The sequence below is a fragment of the Oryzias melastigma genome, linkage group LG12 (assembly GCF_002922805.2).
Source record: "Oryzias melastigma strain HK-1 linkage group LG12, ASM292280v2, whole genome shotgun sequence".
Taxonomy (NCBI): domain Eukaryota; kingdom Metazoa; phylum Chordata; class Actinopteri; order Beloniformes; family Adrianichthyidae; genus Oryzias; species Oryzias melastigma.
The window spans coordinates 6,422,199-6,438,739 of NC_050523.1; the positions used below are offsets into that span (position 1 = coordinate 6,422,199).

A 16,541-nucleotide genomic window follows, 5' to 3' on the forward strand; every position below is an offset into this window, starting at 1 on the left:
ACCAATCAAGGACTCGGATTTGCTAATGATGTACAGATGGTGTCTTTTTTTCTTTCGCGGATGTGCCAACTGTTTGAAAATTGATCATAGAGTAAAAAGTAATAATTCCAGTTTGTACCCGGCCAGAATTGCATGTCACCAAGTCTTTCATATATCGGAATAGAGCTGTGAAAGAAAAGAACCTGGAGAAAGATTCACGAGATTTGAAGGACAATTTTCCCCAAGCCTCTTCCAACTGTGAGTACATGTGCTAGTATCGGATAGCGACAGTCCAGTGTGAACAGTATATACCAAAAGTGTTCTTATATAAAGAATATATTGATATATATATATATATTGATATATATATATATATATATACACATATATACACACATATATCCTTTTTTAAGTTGTAAACTTGCCAATCCATTGCCTCAATAAGTGTATATGGTGCCCGTTGGCTCCCATCTCCAATGTTTGACCTTGGACCAATAACGTCCTTTGGTCAGAAAATGTCGAAATCTGTACCCCAGAAAAATGGCGACTGAATTGACTCCATTTCGTTGCAACAAGAGGCTCAACATTTTCTATTGGTGATATCACAGCATTGATTTGTCCATCTCTAGAGTTCTTTGTCTCGTGTTTTGTTAAACAAAATTCTTTCTTATTTTCTTCTTTATTATGCATTTTTTGGTGTCTACGACTTACACTCCGGAGCAACTCGTAGTCCAAAAAATGCGATGATCTTCAGAAAACGATGAGATTTGCGACTAATCTCAGTCATTTGAGTGAAACCATGTCAAATTGACGTGGGGGAACTCTATGTGAGCTGGTATCAACTGACTGCCTCAACAATGGCTCTCATTGTAAACTGTACAGCAGAACCGCCTTATAAGTGGACTGCTTTTCCAGTTCCCACACAATTTGGGCCTCATTTGCGAGGCGAAACTGGTTAAGGTTCAATGCAGCTGTTGCCCTGAAAGCCGTGGACTGAAGCTGCCTTCTGTAATCTAGAGTAAACAGACTTGTACGTTACACTGTAGCGGAGAAAGGCTGGTTAAAGGTTAACTACAAAGCCAAGGCAAAAGCTTGGAGACTAAACAGAGAGTGGGGGGGATTTCCTCATTCTTCTGGTCTGGGCTGTGATCATATCAAGTTGTTTAGAGTGGGGTACTCCTAAATAAAAAAGGATAGAGGCGAGCTTTTGTATCTAAGGAGAGGTTTTTGGAGTTTGCAGCTGCAGACGAGGAATGCAGACGTTTGGAAGACGTTTTGTTCTCGCACATTGATGTGCTAGAAACGGATCTTTGAGTTTTCTGAGAAAAAATCTGCCAACACACGTGAGGCCGGGAGCCAAGCATTCGGCAGCAAAGGGCAACATGGGTGGGGTCATGAGATAAGTGAGGCTAACTTTCCGCCCATGAGGAATTCGCCTGTGAATCAGTACTCCTTTGATGCAACACTGTTGTTTATAGTGCATCACCTGCATGTGCGACAAGATAGGATATAGGGAAAGGCGCGGGATACTGTACATTCCAAGCAGGTCTTCACAAGTCTGAGAGACGTGGGTGGTGGATGGACCCAGAATGACAAGTATTGGACAAGAGGACACTGACAGCAGAGTCAACAGAAGAGAGTACAAGGACAACCTGAAGGCATCAGCCTGTTCTTTAGTCAGGTGCTGGTTCAACACCTGTCTGTATCTTCATTGATTTCCTTAATGCTGTCCTTCACCAAACTCTGAGAGTCACTTTCAAGAAAAGCTTCTGGTAAATGAATATTTAACCAACAGAGACACATTAAATTATTATGGCTTTTTAGGCAAAGCAAACATTTTAGCAGGTAATCCTTCAAATTGTTCCGCATGGAAACATCAACCAAGGCAGGGATTCTCAGATTGTACTCACGGGAGTACTTCAAAAAACTATTTAATCATTCTTAAATGAAGCCAAACTTTTGTAATCAGAGTGGTAATTGTTCTCCATTCCAAATTTAAACTACGGTGGCCCTGAAGTCCAAATCACTTAATATTTAAAAAATAAAAAGATCAAAACGACAATTAAAAAAGCAAATTAAATAATAAATAACATTACATTGTAGAAAAGGAATCCAAATTCCAGAAATAAATACATCATTAAAAAATGAATCAAAACTGACTGTTTGGGTTATGTTCTTACATAATAAATCCTTTTTTTACTTAAAAGGTTATTTTTGTCGCTAAAACCACAGGGAGCTTTTGCAAAACTATTGCTATTCTATTGTTAGTGTGAGTATTACCTGCTTAATAATGGTTTAAATAAATAAAATAAAGAACATAAAATATAATAAAAAACAGAATCTCTAAAATACTAAAACAAAAGTTACATACCAACTTGGCTTACAGTTGTGTTTTGGGGGTTATAACACGTTCTTTCTGCATTTTCCTTATGAACAAGGACATATATAAATATATATACAGAAAATTAAGCTCAAAATTGCATTTCTGAGTATTTCTTTAAGCTAGTGGGATGGTTGCTAGAAACTATGTTCTAGAAATTGACACAAGTTCTTAAATTTTTTGGCTAAAAACGGCATAGTCATAATAAAAGACCAATGGGAAAGCTTTTAAAATAGCTGAAAAGATTATTGCAGAGGGACTTTTAAAACCAAGATGGATCCTCTGAACAGCAATAGTCTAAAATCTTACTCGTCAAGTCTTCAACTTATTTGTCAGTTCACATTAAAATATGATATTTTTAAGATACAATATTTACTGAAAATATATAAGTACCATTACAAGAAAGAAAAAAACTCATTAACTCACCAAAAAAAGTTTCAAGTTTAACCTTTCAATGTTTCTAGTTCTTTTTAGAATCTTAAGTGCCCGTTTCTATCAGAGGAAATAACGTTAGTATTCAACCAGCATCATATAAAAACCTTTGTCATTTTATCAGGCAAGTCAGGGATAAGGCAGCCATTATTTAAGGCTCCCTTCCTGCCAACTGCATTCATGTGAAGACCAAACACTGCAGAGTAATGATTCATTTCTAAGCTCAGCAAGTTTCTTATCTTGTTTGTGAAACACTAAGTTGAGGTCGTGCATACTGAAGACTAAGCACTTCCTTAAACAGATGGGCTCTGGATATTTATATGGATGTTTTAAGAGGATATTTTTCAGATGTGAATATTTCTAGATAAAGAGAGCCAACAATGGACCTCACTGAAGTTGTTTTTTTATTACAAAAAAAGACAATGAATATCTGTGCTGCAGAGGACTAAAAGATGTGTCCCTTAAGCTGGAGTTAACAGTACCATGGCTCTTTTGTGGCTCCAGCAATCTAGTAAATGTCTGCACTATAGAGCACACTGGATTATAAGGAACGCCATCAATGAATGGTCTGTTTTCAAACTTATGTCATATATCAGGCACACCAAACTATAAGGTGCTTTAAGTGAGACAGAAGAGTCAGAGATAAGTCTGTCGGTCAGACTTTATTAACTGCATCACAGTAATTCTAGGATTTGTTAGACGTTAGCCACATTAGCATGTTCATGATAACTCCCAACTTTGCTTGCAAAACGTAAAAAAACATACTGATACCGAGCAAAGAAATGTTACTGTGACTATGCTAACTCCTAAACTTGTTAGTAACATGAAAGAAAAAAGACAGTCTAACACAGCTACACATTAGCTGTGTTAGCATATTCACAATACCTGCAACTCCCAACCTTGTTTTCAACAAGTAAAAGCATACTACAGCTAAAACAGACATTACAGTGACTATGCTAAGTTTCAACCATTTTATTAATACATTAGAAAAAAGGAAAAGTCTGACATAGTTAGCCACATCAACATTTTCATAGTAAATGTAACTTCCAACATTGTTTGCAACAACTAAAAAAAAGATAAATAGCACAAAAAACAAATGTTACTGTGACTATTCTCACTCCCAATCTTTTTAATAATCCATTAAAAACACCACAGTCCACTTCAACATGTTAGCCGCATTAGCATCTTTTGCTAAAGGTAAAAAAAAAAAAATAAACTGATACAGCTAAAACAGTTGTTACTGTGACTTTGCTAACTCCCAACCTTGTTGGTAACATGTAAGAAAAAAACACACCGCTTTAAGTTAGCATTTTCATAATATCTGTAGCTTCCAACCTTGTTTGCAAAAAGTAAAAAAAGACAAATACCACAAAAATAAACATTACTGTGACTATGCTAACTCCCAACCTTGTTAATAACACATTAAAAAACACCACAATCAATTGCTACACGTTAGCCGTGTTAGCATTTTCACGATAAGTTGCAACTCTGTTTGAAACATGCAAAGAAAATTAGACTGCTAAAACAAATGTGACTATAACTATGCTAACTCTCTACTTTGTTAGTAACACGTAATTAAAAAAAAAAAAAAAAAAAACACAGCCCAACACAGCTACACATTAGCCATGTTAGCATATTGACAATATCTGTAGCTCCCAACCTTGTTTGCCAAAGAAAAGACAAATACCACAAAAATAAACTTTACTGTGACTATGCTGACTCCTAACATTTTTAGTAACACGTAAAAAAAGCACTGTTAGCGGTGTTTGCGTTTTTTATAACACCAAAAACATTTTGACAGAGCTCCGCATCACTCTCAAAATCAATTTGTCATCCGTAATCACAACCAGAATTAACCTATAAATAGGGCACTCCAGATTATGTTTCATAAAAAAAGAAAATGGCTTTTAAGGCTCCTTACAGTGTGGTAAAAAATAAATAAGTGGCCTGAAAGAGCCTCATGACACTTGTGTAACACGTGTATCATCAATTTGAGCATTAAGTAAACACAAAAAATATATATATTTTTCTCCTCCAAACATCTTCCTAACTAAGAACTTTTTCGTCCTGGCTCCAATTTAGCTGAAAACTTTTAAGACAGACAAAATAAAAGCCTCTCCTGTGGCGGTGAACTCTATTTGACCACAAAGGCAGCACTTAGCAGCGGGATCACTTTTAAACAGATAGAATTAGGATTCACCCTAACTCTTCCTCTTAATAGGATTTTCAGACAAACCCTTTTTGTCTAATTTGCTGAAGATTTCATTTGTATCAGCAGTTCCTGGTTCCGTGTAATAGGCCTAGAGATCCTTGCTCATTAGAATTCAAAGGCAGTTCTGATGGAACCAGAACCTGCTTGGTGGCTGGGGTGATGCACGGAGGCAGAAACACAAATAAGAAAGAGGCGAGGAAGAATCACAAACCTAATTGTTGATAGTTTAGGGAAAAAAAGCAGAATTAGAGAACGATGTGCTCCTGTTGTTCTTATTGACTCTGCACTGCAGCCTTCAGGGCAGGAGAGAGCAAATGAATGATTCAATTATTGACACTGCACAACGCTGCCCTACTGTAGCCATATGTTCCTGCAGTCAGGGTTGAGAGATCCAGAATAATGCTGATGAACGCTCTGACGACGGTTCGTTTCGGAGCGTCTCAGAAACGAGGACCTTTTTTTCGCCGTTCTGTCTCCCGTTCATGCTCCAAATCCTTTCCGGGTTAATCACTTTGACTCAAACGAGCCTAAATGCTACTCTCATGTCGGGTCTGATGGATAAATCCCGCGCACGTGAGCAAAACTGCTGGGTTCTGGCGAAGCCTAGAAATGTGCCGTGTCATGTGGGGGGAATTCATGTGCTTACAATTAAATATTGTTGTTTAAGTGCTTAGCTCTGGCAGCCCACCCCCCCATGAACGCCCCGCTCCCTCCCTGCTTTCATGGACACGTGTCTGGTCAAATGCTCTGCTCCACTTCATCCACTTCCAGTAAATCAATGAAATGACAGAGATGATCCACACTGACGCTAATCTCTCAGAAAAAAAATCTAAAAGAAAAAAATGAGAATAATTCTCCATATTTGCTTCCAAGAACTCCTAATTTCTCGCAATCTTGGCTGCTTTTTCCATCTTTAAGCGAATGTGTTTGTTAAGCCACTTAGCACAGATTTATAAACCATTCATATGTGAAAAGAATTAGAAATAATCCAGTTTTCTAAGTCAGCCACATGTTTGAGTTTTTTTCCACTTCCAGATTTGTATTATTTGCTCTTTTAACCACAAAAATGTGAACTATTACCAGAAAGATGTAATCCTAATTTGGATTTCCTTAATAGATGCAACTAAAAAAATAGTAAATATGGTTGTGCAAGAGCGTTATTAAGGTTATCCGTTCAGAAATGAGGCTTAAATTACCTAAAGGTAAGTTATATTGAGGCCACAAACACAAATTTCTCTAAAATCAGACCAATTAGAAGCAAACGTAAAAAAATAGTCCTAAAATTGCTAAAAAATAATACTTAATGAACTTCAAATGTGTTTTATTTAATGAAAAACTAGAATCGGAATGGAACTAAAGCGTTCCTCAAAAACAACTGCAGACTGTGGTTTCACTGGTCTTCTATCCTCTCCTCTTCATCGCTCTTTTCTGCAGCTTTAATCCTGTTCAGTCACTCTTATCTAACAGAGGCGCTCTGATCAGGCATCCACGCTGCCGACAGAGGCAAACCTCTGGATGCAAACGTGCGAACACACACGAGTACAAGCGGAAACATTTGTGCACGCATGCAAACACAGTCGCTGCTTCTGGGTGCAAGAAAACATCTTATTGTTGATCACAGACTAAAATCCAGTCTGAACAGAAAAGGCCAGCAGGCGATCTTTGGTGGTGGTGGATTCTGGAGCTGTCCAGAACACAAAACAGACAAAATTTTTAAACAACTAATAAAAGAAAATGTTGATTAGTAAACTTTTTCCCTGAAACTGGCCTTTAAAACCTTAGAAATTATTATTTTTATCTATATATCCACTTAATTTAACATGAATTATTTCACAATAAATTAATTAAGCACAAATGTTCCTAGAAATTCTATGTTTGCACAAAAATGTGCAGCTTTGCGGGTTTTTTAGGCTGTAATCCTTATTAAAGTCTGTTTTTGGAAGCATTTCCGTTTGTTTGTGAGACATCAAATCCTAATCAGCAGATATGTTTTAATTATTCAGCCATGAAATGCAAATCATTTGGAGCCCAAATAAATAAACGTGCAGACGGAGACTCCTGGAGGTTTTTCTTTTTTTTGATGGATGGTGGCCCCTGGTTCCCACGGTGACACGGCTCTCTCTTTGAACAGAATGGAAGTGAAAAAAGAAAAAAAAAAGCGGCAGCTGACCTCGCAGTGTGGCCCAGTCATCTGATTTGTGTTAGCTGGCTGGTTTCAGTCACACAGGCCAGCTTTATGGGATGCAGCTCCAAGCAGGATTACCACTACGAGAGCACGGTCAGCTGGATGCAACGATAGAAAACTTGTTTTGAGGATAATTACGAGGATCTATTGTGAACGCATGCTCAGGGGAGCGACCTCCCTCGCTTCGCCACTGAGAGACGAGCAGCACAGCTGGAGTACGAGGAGTGTAAACAGCCGGTTTCTCGCATCACGGCGACACGCCGAAGACATAATCTCACAGGCTACACAAAAGATGGCAAGACAGGACATGTGGAGGAGCAGGAAAACACTCACCGGGCATCGTGAAATCTCTCCGAGCAATCACAGAGAGGAGGAGGAGAGTCGGACGGATGAGGGGCAAAAGGCGATTTCAGAGCTCCATTTTTTCCCCCCGCTGTTCATGCAGATCGCCTCCTCCTGGCTCCTCACGCTCGCCGCTCTTCCTCCTCCTCTGCCCAACTCCGTCTCCCTCTCCTCCTGCTGCTGCTTTAAGGCGAGGGGTGGAGAAACCACAATGCTCCCCCTCCTCACCAGGGCATGCCCTACTTCCCGTAGCGCCTCCGAATTGGGACACACACCCTTTTTTTCTGTTTACTCCCCTCACTCCTCATTAATGGAAGTCAAAGGCTCTCCCCCTCAAACAAACTCCCCCTTTAAAATGCTTTTCTTTCTGTGTCAGTGATTGACTGGCTCCTCCATCCCTTCCACAGGGAGGAGCTTGGTGGAGTTCTCCCCCCCAGAGGGAGTGTGTGTGGTCTTTGTCCTGTCAACTTTCTTTGCTGCGAGGTGTGTCGTGTTTATTGCTCAGCTGCTGCGAGGAGACACAGATCAAGAGTCCAACACAGCCTCGGTCAGGGAAACTTGGTTGTGCAGAGATGTATGGGGGGGCTTTTTTGACGTGGACGGAGAGGGGGCCGAGCTATTTCTGGAGCTCACAGGGTGGCAGGCGCTGCTGCAGGAGGATAAGAGCGGGAGAGGACAGGCCGATAAGACGGGCCGGCCGTGGAGAGGTTTTTGAGAGGAGCCGCTAATCTGCACTCCCTGCACGTTTGCGGTGATGTCATCGAACATGACATCACTCGCCTCCTCAGACGCTCACGCACGCCGGTGCATGTGCGGGTCAAACGTTGACACCCTATCTGCAAACAATAGTTCACGTCAGACACAACTTCCACTTTCTAAAACATTTGGAGGGACTTTTTACTCAAAATGTATTTTAAATTGAACATTTACACTTCCTTACAACAGAAGAATCAAATTCTACTTCAACTTTAAAGACTTTTTCTGTCATTTTCTAACAAAAGAAATTTAAAAAAAAGTCGGATTTGGAAGTTTTAATAAACTATTCTTGGAATTCTCTGTACTACAATTTTATATTTTGTGTTCCAGTCATCTTTTAACTATGAATATTCAAATTTTAAGGTTAAATAAAAAAAAATGGGTCATTTTCTAGGACATAGTTTCTGCATGAGTTCATTAGAAATTCACCTCTGAGTTGTGAGCTGGAAAAAAAAAAAAAAGAGCAACCTGCTGAGAGCTCTCCGTTTACACTCGTTCTTGCCATCTTACAGCCCCTCGCAGTACCGGTGCAACAAAAATGGTGAGAACTGTTGGAGTTACACACGGTTTTGACTTTTGCTCTGATGAGGAAAACAAAGACGTACTTGGATCTCTTTGATTTAAATTATTCAGGAAAAAATCAGTTACTATCTGGTGTGCAACAGTTACTAACCAGTTATTAATTTTTTTTTTTTACTTAAATTATTAGGAATAGAAACGTTTTTTTCCACATCTGGTGCGCACCAGTTAGTAACCAGATTTACTATTATTTTTTAACTTTAATCCTAGCATTTTTTTTTACTCCAATTCTTTTTACTTAAATGTCCCTTTAGAGGTTCCGTATGTTGTAGTTAATCTTACAATTCACTGAAAGTCCACGCTTAGCTGAAAATTTGAGCCATACGTCCAGCAGAGAGCGCTGTAGAGCACTGTATTCTGATTTAATCTTGTTTAAAGTAACTCTAGCTAACCGCTGCTGTGGCTACAGCTAGCTAATATAAAGCTCTTTTGTTTTATTCATACATATTTAATGAATTATCTTACATTTGGTTGCAGATGCATCATGATTTTCTCTGTTTTTACTTACATTTTTGGTCCCAACAGACTGTTTTTCCTGAAAGGGACCAAATCAAACCAAACCAAGTGGGACTCGCTGCTTTATCGCTTTAAGGAGATCTCTCTCTCTCGTGGATTTTCAGAGGAAAAGTTAGTGGTTGGAAGCGAAAACCATAAAACATTTAAAATAATTCAATTTTTGAAATAAAATCTTGTTTATCGTCAGGAGAAATGTGCAAACCAGGCAGCATTATGTATTCTTATTTGCTGTTCTGCATTCTTTTCAACAGCTTTCAGCTTTTATTTTGCAACTTTTTTATTATTAAGCTGATTTTTAAAATTTAAATATGGGAAACAAGTGAAAACAAAATGGGTCAGAGTCAAAAGCTTCGTCTCTGAGATGAGAGGAAACCATCCGACGGCTCCAAAGCTTCTTCTCTTTCCTACAGAGTCTGAATCAGTGCTGACATTCTTCTACATTCTTTGGGTAAAAACGCTGATAATCACATTTCCTGAGGTGACGAAATACCTGAAACTCTAAAGACAGAACGGCTGTTTTTCTTTTATCTCGAGACTAATAGTTTTTTTTTTTTTAAATCACTGCCTCCTTTTCAGAAATGCCCGTCAGCTCTTTGTGCATGCATACATTTTACAGACTTACCCTCGATTATCCGATCAGCTTAAAAGCTAAAAAGGTACATTCTTTCTGGTTCACTTAATCTTATTAGGGAAAACTAAATCTACCCATCCACAAAAACCACTCGCTAATAACCACCCCCTTTTCACCCCCCTAAAATCAACTAAATGTACCTAAAGGGCCAAGACTGAAGCTCCTGAGGATGACAATTAAAGAGTCCACACCAAAAATGATGTCTAATGATATCATTTTATAGTGTTGTGTTAGAATTGCTGTAAAATGTAAAGGTCTTCAGTCTGTAAATTCAACAATTTTGTGATTTAAATAAATAGTTCTGATTTTAGAAACACAGCGTTCTCACTGAGCGCGCTCAGAACAGACAAACCTTTTTTTTCTTTGGAAATGTCTCGTGACTCGTCAGCAAAAAACTATTTTTAAAAGTAAAAATTAAAAAAATATATATATATTTTAAAAATGGGACTTAGTTTAAGCTAGCTTTAAAAATATGAATAGTAATAATAATATGTATATGTATTTTTGGAAATTTAAAAATCGCTATAATGACTAATTTGAGAAAATATAAACTTTTGGAATCAAAAATCTTTATTAGGCTCTTTGAAAAAAAAACAGTAGAAATAGGGCAATAAAAAAAAATATAACTTTATACCACAATTATATTTTGTAAATCATGCTTATATGCACCATAAAAAGATAAAGGGGCACAAACAGGTGGATTACTGCCTGTATTTAGGCTTTTATTTTGAAAAGGCATCACATCTGTAAATCTGGGATGTTCCTTCATTTAAGTTTTACAAATTCAGGTCTGAGAACCACAAAATCAGCCTGTTACTGGAGTTTTCTCTTTTTTTTTTTACTGGCAGGAAAAAATGAAAAAAATGTTTTTAACCCTAAAGTGAATCTTGTAAATTTAAAAGAGGTACTGAAAATTAATATATATATATATATATATACATTTGGAAAAAGTAGAGAAAACTTAAATAATGTGGCATACAAATCCATGTATCATTCATTCATTTTTCAAGACAAAAAACACATTGTTTTTAATTTTTTTGTTTTTGATTTCAATTTGAAAAACAAATGAATGAATGATACACGGATTCATACATTAGTTATAAAGCTCTTCCAAAGTTTGGTTGATCAGAGGAGAGATGACAACAACAGTCACCAAAGTCTATCACCTGATTTCAATCACACAATCGTGTCCTGATAGCCAATGGGCTTGAAGCCCCGCCCCCATGTAAAATTAGGGAAACCCCAAAACAAAAATTGTTAAATAAAACTGTAAATTCAGGACTGTAAATGAAGAGGGAGAGAAATAAAGAAACTAAAATAGAAATAAAAAACAGAATTTTTCACTAATAAACATTCAAAATTTATTCAGTTATGCCAGTTTTCAGCATTTCTTCAAATTTGTATTTTTTTTATTTAAAAATAAAAAAAAAATGTGAATATTTCTTTCATATTTACAACATGTACTTTTGAGTTTAAAACTTTGCAATATCTATTTTTCATTTATTCATCCCCTTTAAGCTGATCCTGATTTGACTCTAAAATACAATTTTATTTAAAGATCTGAACCTAGAAATATGAACTATAACAAAACAATAAAACATCAAACGTTTGCAGCAAAGTTCTGAAAGTTTCTGCTAGTTTCTCATCAAAACAAGAACAATATCGCTCCGTTCGGTTACTTTAGATACAAAACACAAACACCTGGACTCAAGCAGTTTGTCTGTGATGCTCAACTTAGCACCCAATCCAGCGAGGATGATGCTGATCAGTCTGCTGGAAAGCGAAACGAGGTTTTTTCTTCTCTTTCTGAGACATGCCGGATTGACAGAAGGCAGTTAAACCTTTACATCCTTCAGGTTCTGCAACTTCATTTAGGCGAAGATTTGACGTCACATTTAAACTTCTCAAATGTCTCTGCCTCCAGAATGCAAATATAAATATATTTTAAATCCTTTTATCTTACTTCTTTACTGAGCCATATGTGTTCTGCTGCTCGGCAATCTTTCTCATCAAACATAAACACCATTAGGAGAAACACTTGAGTTAAATCGGAAGGCGGTGATGATAAAAAAAAAACTTATTTGACCTGAAAATCAAATTAAAAACAAATATTTTGTCGGCTTACACAAGTTTAAATGAGCTTCTTGAGTCACAATATTTGACTTTCTTCAAGGTCGTTGGCTTTTTCTCCAACATTTCTGCTCTGGACTCTGCAGAGTTTGGTTGCTTCATCCTCAGAAAATCTCCAAATGCTTTTAATTTGACAGGAACGGTGAGATCCCAAGTTGGTTACCGAGCAGATTTCCCCCAACATGACTTTCTGTCTGTTCCAATCTGTTTATGTGAAGTGACGTGTTCATCCGCTGCAGCACAGCTTCAGCGGATGAACACGCCGTCCTCTGGGCCGCCTCACAAAGTCAACAGTAGGTGGAACGGCTCCGACTGGAATGAGTTCAACTCCTATAGCTTCCTCTGTTTTCCACCAAAATATAAAGACAAAATAACATTTCAAAACATTTTTTGGCTAATTTGTTCTGATGTTTAAATCTGGATTCATGAGACAACATCAGCTTTTAGTAGTGGCTTACTTTTCCCATCTAACACAAATTATTTATTTTATTTAAATATTTTTTTTTCAAAATTTAGTTTTATTTGTTGGTCACATTTTTTTATTTTAACAAAATATATTTTAAAAATATTTTTCATGCTTTTTCTTAAAGTTGATCATTTAAAACTATTCTTTCAAATTAAAAAACAAGTTAGATAGCTCTTAAACCACTTAAAATAGTTTCATAAATGTGCTTTTCTTATTTAGTTTGCATGATAAAGACAAAAACGCAACCACCTCTGAAATAAAAATCCTCTTTCTGACTGTTTTAGCAGTCTGTGCTTTTATTTTGTAAAGCCCTGCTAACTTCTGCCAATCAGATACTTTATTTTGAGTAATTTGGGGAAACTTTGAACATTTTTTTAAAGAAACGTTATTTGAAAAGGTTATAAGCAACATCAGAATTCCATCACTGACTGTTTATGTTAAGATATATTTATCTTTTTCCAGTTCAGGCTTTTATTTATTTGCTTGTTCTTGCATACATGGTAAACGGCACACTAAAACATAAAATAATTGTTTGCTTCACCTCTTCTCTCCTAATAAAACAGAAATAACCCTTCAATTAAAAAAAAACGAGGGCATCAAATTAAGACTAAAATAAGGGCAAAAAGTGAGTTTTTCTTGCTAACTGAGCAGTCCTTTTAGAGGATGTGCAGAGCTCCACTTTGATGGGCCTTTCTGTATTCCTGTCACGCTCAAGGCCCCATCCATTACAGCTCATTACCCCGGGAGGGAAGGAGCGAGAGGAGACCCACAGCCGAGCGCGCCCGGTCTCACAGAAGCTCAGGCAGGGTTAAACACCAACAGAGCAACGAGACTTTCTCCCGCAGCCGGGTCGGTGTCAGCGACACTCAAGGAGAACTGGTCTGTGGAAGTTGAGGGGTAGTAGTACTGATAACGACAAGAGAAGTTCTTCAAAAACACAATACTTTTATCGGATTTCTATGACCTTATGCAAATGCTATCCATAACATTTGTGATAGGCTTCAATAGCCACTGTGTGTAGGATCAAGACAAAAGCAGGCGTAAATATTCTCAACAACAACAACAATTTTAAGAGTTATTCAAAGTGCTTTTTGTTTTTTCCAATCAAGGGAAGCTTCAAAGGTAGAATTGTTGGAAAACATGTTGGAAATAAGCCCTGGAGGCTTGGAGTTTCCCTATTGACTGTATATGAAAACTGGACTGAGTGACCCCTCCCCCCTCGCGTTCCAAACAGGAAGTACCTGCTGGTTCCAAGAAGCCAAGACTTCAATTGAGAAACAAACAGCCATTAAACAGTCATTCTATTTGTCTATTTGCACTGATACCTTTATACTCATTAAAACTAATTTGTTCCATATTGTTTTCTGTAGTGCAAGTTATTCAAGTTAGAAACTGACCAATCTGATTCCTGAACAAAAGTATGGGATCCTTGTACTGAACGTTCACAGAATTTGATTGACATAGTCCCCCTAATTGACTTTCAACGTCACTCCTGACTGGTAAGATGGTTGCCATAGAAATGATGTCACAGACTGACTTGAATCAAACTCTCTCCTGACGATTTCTGGCTCCAACATCGGAACGTCCTTATCGAGAAAAAAACAAAACAAAATAGGCAACTGATTTGATGTTGTTTGGTTAGAACCGGAGGTTACTATTTTTTCTGGGAGAAGTCACACTTGCTCAGTTCAGTTCTCTTACACAATCAATGGGCGGATTGGGGCGGCGTCCGGAGTTATGCGGTTGCTGTACCGTTCCGTTGTGATGAAAAGAGAGCTGAGCCCAAAAGCAAAGTTCTCAATTTACCGATCATGAGCTTTGGGTCATGACCAAAAGAATAAGATTCCAAATACAAGCGGCTGAAATGAGTTTCCTCCGTGGGGTGGCTGGGTGCTCCCTTAGAGATTGGTTGAGAAGGTCAATCACCCTGAGACAGCTCGGAGTACTGCTCCACATCCAGAGGAGCCAGTTAGGCTGGCGCAGGTATCTGGTCCAGATGCCTCCTGGGCGCCTCCCTGGAGAGGTGTTCCATGCATGTCCCACTGGGCAGAGGGCCCTGGGAAGAGAGATTATGTCTCTCGACCTGGGCACGCCTCAGGGTCCTTTTAGCTGGAGGAAGTGGCCGGGGACTGGGAAGTTTGGGCAACTTTGCTTAGACTGCTGCAACATGACCCAGTCCTGGATGAGCGAAAGAAGATGGATGGACCGTCTGTCACCATCTACGCTCATTACCACGCCAACTATTTAAAAAAACGCAGGCATCATGAAATCTTGAAGATCTTACCAATGCCTCCCCATTGCGTGGTAGCGGTTGTATTTGTGACCTTAGCTTTAACAACACTTGTATTGATGATTTCCTAATCTTTGTCAATATTGATTAAAAATTGTGGGGACGAGTGTAGGGTGAAGGTTTTTGTTGGGGGGAAGCTGCCGCCCTCGGTGTGATCACATGGGAACCCAAACTCATCAAAATGTAGGCATCTGCAGTAATGCAGTACTCGCGAGAAGAAGTAGTTCTTACAAGAAACTAATTATTATACATCAATGTTTTCAGATTCAATGCCCCCAATGAGCTACTACAACTTTTCAGACTCTGTACTCTGAACTTAAACCTTGAATTTGCAAAAAAATCAATAAGCAGTAGTGGCTCCAAGTGAATTTTCCTCATGGAGATCTGAATCTAAACCCTGCATGGATCCAGAACAACTCGTCTGATCCTGAACACAGGAAGGAAATGCTGTCATAATAATCGCCAAATTAAAGGCTAAGGGTTTGAGGTGCTATTGATGAGTTCATCCATTCTGGTCTTTAAGGGATCAAGTTCAATAATGAACAGTGGTGGTTGAAACTGCTCTGTGAAACACATTATTATCCAGAGAGCTGTGTTTCATCTACACAAAATCCTGCTGATGCATTGCTTATGAGGGAGCGAGAAGGAGCAGGATGCCAAAGAGAAGAGACGTACTCCTCCTCTGTCTAATTATGCTGCTGCAATGAAAATAATTAAAGCACTGCTGTTTTTTCTTCTTATTCTCTGGCAAAAAAAAACACATCTGACTGTTCTCATCACAAAGTGAAATTCTATTTCTGCACGGTTTCCAGGCTTCTGCACTTACTTTCAATGACAAACAGTGGACCCAAATTTGGAGCCGTCATGTAGTAAAACAACTCATAAATACAGATTTAAAAAGCACATGAATACATATATATTTAAAAAAGGAGCATAAATATGAATCCAAAGAGCAATCATGGGAACAAAGAGGACTGTTGATGGCATGAAGTGAAGCACAGGAGGTCAAAGAGAAAATGATGTCTTAAACACAAAAATTAGCAAGAAGGAATTAAAAAAAAAAAGACAAGAAAGAAAGTTGCAAATGGCTTATACGATCCACAGGTGCTACCCACCCCCACTCTTGACGCACACTTTTGACTCATTGGCTGAGCGGCCCCTCACCCCTTCTTGTGGAAAAAAACAGCACTTTTTTCAAAATTGCAGCTTTTCCGATGGTTTATCTCCATAGCAACCATTGCATTTTTTAGTCGCGTGGAGGTGACGAGCAAGTCTATGTCATTTTTAGAACAATCGGTAAAAGTACATTTTTAGATTTCCTTAGCAACAGTTGATTTTTTTTTTTTAAATGCCCACAATATGTTCATAATGTATTTCATATCATTTTGTTCACCTTGAACCAACAATTCACAAGCTAAATTTTTACAATGTTCTAGTAAAAAATGCGCTGGCAACAGGGAAACGCCACTTTTGCTGTAAAAAACGCTGTACAAAATCTACAAACTTTAAAGCCAGCATTTTTTTTCATAAGCAGCTTCCCAATAATGCTTGGGGAGTTATAAGGTGAAGTTGAAATACCTATGAAGAGTTTAAATTTGTAGACTATACCAAAGGTCATTTTTTTGGTAAAATTCAAGATGGTG

The 16,541-nt window shown here is 38.0% G+C and overlaps 1 protein-coding gene across 6 annotated transcripts in view; it reads right to left on the reverse strand.

Annotated features, from left to right (window-relative positions):
• Positions 1-16,541, reverse strand: part of dab2ipb (DAB2 interacting protein b) — a 189,105-nt gene that overhangs the window by 79,842 nt on the left and 92,722 nt on the right. The window contains exon 1 of one of the 6 annotated variants that reach the window (XM_024257829.2): positions 7,522-7,973. The exons of the other annotated variants lie outside the window; for them this stretch is intronic. The gene's annotated coding sequence lies outside the window, so the exon portion shown is untranslated. Of the gene's footprint in view, positions 1-7,521; positions 7,974-16,541 lie in introns of those variants that run through there. 6 annotated transcript variants of the gene reach the window in all.